Here is a 5,000-nt window from a genome sequence, read left to right as displayed (position 1 = left end):
CAATAATGATAATAATAATGATAATTATGATGATAATGACTAGAATTATTATAATCATGAAAATAATGACAATGATGATAATAATAATAATAGAGTCCATTTATATTGAAATAAAAGTTGAAAAAGCAGTAAAAATCCTTAAAGGTCAAAAAGCGAAAAATCAGCTCTTTGAGAGGAACGTCGAAAAACGCTTCTGCTTAAATTATTATTATGATGATTTTAATATTAATTCAGGTATAATTAGGATTTTCATGATGTCTTTACTATTAACCATACGATGATAATCGTTGATGATAATGACAATAATAATGATAAATGATAATTATAATGATAGTTTTTATAATTACTGCAATAATAGCAATAATTTCGTTCATTATAATCATTTTCATACTAATAATGACAATAGAAAAATAATATCATTATCATTGTCATTGCAATTATTATTACTGTCAATATTTAAAATTATCATTAGTTGTTATACATATCATTATAAAAATACCATATAATGATGAAAATGACAATAATGATTCAGTATAATAATTATCATAACTGCAATAATGATAATAATAACAATGATAATTATGACAATAATGACTATAATGATAATCATGAGACTAATGACAATAAGGATAATAACGATGATAATCATATTATAGAGTCCATTTATAATGAAATAAAGGCATAAAGTAGTGAAATCTCAGAAGTCATGAAAAACGTTAAAATCTACGCGTATTAATAATAATTATGATGATTTTGATTAATTCAGGTAATTATGATGATTTTCATGATTATTCCTTTATTATTAACCATAATGATGATAATCAGATTATAATGACAATAAAAATGATGATAATGACAATAATAATGATAGTAATGATAAAATGATAATTATAATGATAGTTTTGATAATTACTGTAATAATAGCAATAAATTAAGTTTATTTTAACTATTTTCATACTAGTAATGACAATAGAAATAATAATAATATCATTATCACGTCATTATAATTATTATTACTGTCATTATTATTTCTAAAATTATCAATATTGTTATTATCATTATAAAAATAGTTATAATGATTAAATGACATTAGTTAGCATTATAATTATTATAACTACAATAATGATAATAATGATAATATGACGATAATGACTCATAATGATAATAATCATAAGAATAATGACACACGATAATGATGATAACAATAATCATAGAGTCCATTTATAGGGAAAATAAAGGCGAAAAGTAAAATCCCAAAAGTAGAAAACGGGAAAATTTAGCGTATTACAGCCTTTTGAGAGAAACGTCGAATTTTTTTTCGCTTTTAAATGAAAATTGGCGATGATTTTAACATTAATTCATGATTAATTCTCTTTCATTATTAATCATAATGATGATAGTGACAATAATAATGATAATAATGATAGAATGATAATTGTTAATGATAATTTTCATAATTACTGCAATAATAGCAATAATTAAGTCTATTAATATTTTTAAAATTATCATTATTGTTATTAGTAATATAAAAAATAGCGTTATCGATGAAAATGACAATAATAATTAGCATAATAATTTTATAATCCGCAATAATAATAATAATACTAATAATGATAATTATGACGATAATGACTATAATGATAATAATCATAAGAATAATGACAATAATAATACGATGATAAGAATCAGTGTCCATTTTTAATTAAAATAAGGCGAAACGTAGTCAAATCCAAATAGTCGAAAATGGAAACCCTTTCGCTTTAAATGATAATTATGAGATTTTAACATTAATTCTGGTAATTATGATGATTTTCATGATAATTCCTTTATTATTTACCATAATGATGTGATAATCATGAGGATAATGACAATAATAATGATAATGATAAAATGATAATTATATCAGCACTTTGATAATTACTGCAATAATAGCAATAATTAATCTAATCATTTTTCATATTAATAATGACAATAGAAATAATATCATTATCATTGTCATTATTATAATTATCATTACTGTCATTAGTATTTCTAAAATTCTCATTGTTGTTATTATCATTATAAATATAGGTATGATTATTATCATTATAGTCATTATCGTCATAATTATCATTATTTTATTATCATTATCATATGTGATATTTTATTGAAACAACTGGAAGCCAATGACGTAGCCGAAATGAACACTGTGAGTATACAGAGGTAACGTGTCGGTCTCATCCTGAGGTCGCAGGTTCGCGCCCCGTCCAGGCGCGCGCGTAGAGGAAATTGCAATTGTTGCCTGGAGGTTACCACTCTGATGCAAGCATCACGGCGGGTAAGGACTAAACTGTGTCGCGTTATCGAGTCGGCATTAGTCGGCACAGGCCGGCTCCTCATAACCTTCGGGCGAGGTTCAACTTCGCATATCGGAAGAAGGTCCATAGTGTATTGGCCAGCACTATTAAGAACTCCAAGTCCCTCTTCAGTGGTAACCTGGTCTCTCCCGAATGAGGATCTTATTATCTATTCATTTTCTTCAGTGATTTTATTATTGCCTATTTTTTCTTTTTTAATCATTTCGATACAACATGAGAAGCCAAGAACGCACATAATTAGACTCCTATTTCACTACGGGACTTGTAATTGGGTTATGAGATCATGAGAAGTGAACAAGTCCTTCCCTTCTCTCGGCTAAAGTCGTCATCCACTAATGACTGGATGATTATCACCTGATAGTAAATCTTGCATTAGTTGTTATCGTAAAAGAGCTAACACCAATAAATATATGCCAATAATGATAATTTTAGAAATAATAATGACAATAATAATAATTATAATGACAATGATAATGATGTTATTATTATTTCTATTGCCATTATTAGTATGAAAATTATTTTAATATACTTAATTATTGCTATTATTGCAGTAATTATCAAAATTATCATTAAAGTTATGATTTTATCATTAGTATTGTCATTATAATTGTCATTATCATCATAATTATCATCATTATTGTCAATAATAAAGGAATTATCATGAAAATCATAATTACCTGAAGTAATGTTAAAATCCTCATAATTACCATTAAAAAGCGAAAAGGTTTTTTTCGACGTTTCTCCAAAAGGGCTATAATACGCTAGATTTTCCAGTTTTTTCGACATATGGGATTTTATTACTTCTGGCCTTTATTTCATTATGAATAGACTGAATAATAATTATTATCATCATTATCATCATTACTGTCATTATTTTCATGATTATTATCATTAAAGTCATCATCACCTTATTTCATATATCATTATTGCAGTTATAAAAATTATTCTGCTAATTATTATTGCTATTTTTATTATTATAACTATTTATATAATGATATTAGCAATAATGATAACTTTAGAATAATGACAATAATAATTATAATGACAATGATAATAATATTATTATTTCTATTGCCATTATTAGTATGAAAATTATTGGAATAGAGTTAATTATTGCTATAATTGCAGTAATTATGAAAATTATCATTATAATTATGATTTTATCATTATTATTGTCATTATCATTATCATTATCATCATAATTATCATCATTATTTTCAATAATAAAGGAATTATCGTGAAAATCATCATAATTACCTGAATCAATGGTAAAAACTAATAATTATCATTAAAACGTGAAAAAAGGTGGCTTTTCGACGTTTCTCTCAAAAGGCTGTAATACGCTATATTTTGCCGTTTTTTCGACTTTTGGGATTTTATATGGACTGAATAATAATTATCATCATCATTATCATTACTCATTATTTTCATGATTATTATCATTATAGTCATTATCATCATGATCATCATTATTATTACCATTATTGCAGTTATAATAATTATTGTGCTAATCATTATTGCTATTTTTATCATTATAACTATTTATATAATGATAATAGCAATAATGATAATTTTAGAAATAATAATGACAATAGTAATAATCATAATAACAATGATAATATTATTTCTATTGCCATTATTAGTATGAAAATTATTAGAATAGAGTTAATTATTGCTATTATTGCAGTAATTATCAAAGTCATCATTATAATTATGATTTTATCATTATTATTGTCATTATCATTGTCATTATCATCATAATTATCATCATTATTGTCAATAATAAAGGAATTATCATGAAAATCATCATTATTACCTGAGTTAAGGTTAAAATCCTCATAATTACCATTAAAAAGCGAAAAAGGTTTTTTTTCGACGTTTCTCTCAAAAGGCTGTAATACGCTAGATTTTGCCGTTTTTTCGACTTTTGGGATTTTATATGGACTGAATAATAATTATTATCATCATTATTATCCTTACTGTCAGCTGATTTTCGCTGACATTATCATTAGTGTCATTATCATCATGATTTTCATTATTATTGTCCGCTCATTGCTGTAGTTAAAATAATTATTATGCTAATTCGTTATTGTTACTTTCTTATTATTTTCACTATTTATATAATGATGATAGCAATAATGAAAATTTTAGAAAATAATAATGACAATAATAATAATTATAATGACAAAAATAATGATGTTATTATTATTTTTATTGCCATTATTAGTATGAAATTTATTATATTACAGTTAATTATTACTTATATTGCAGTAATTACCAAATTATCATTATAATTATGATTTTATCATTATTATTGTCATTGTCAATGATAATGGAATTTTTATGAAAATCATCATACTCACGTTAAAAATCCTCGTAATTACCATTAAAAGCAAAAGATTTTTTCGACGTTTCTCTCAAAATTACTTGGCCTTATTTCATTATAAATGGACTGAATAATTATTATCATGGTTATCATTACTGTCATTATTTTCGTGTTTATTATCATTATAGTCATTATCAATATGATTATCATCAACATTGCAGTTATAATAATTATAATGCTATTAATTATTATTGCTATTTCTTATCATTATAACTATTTATATAATGATAATAAGTAATAATGATAATTTTAGAAAA

This window comes from Penaeus vannamei, chromosome 33, assembly GCF_042767895.1.
Source record: "Penaeus vannamei isolate JL-2024 chromosome 33, ASM4276789v1, whole genome shotgun sequence".
Lineage (NCBI taxonomy): Eukaryota > Metazoa > Arthropoda > Malacostraca > Decapoda > Penaeidae > Penaeus > Penaeus vannamei.
Note: the sequence above shows the minus strand (reverse complement) of the source record.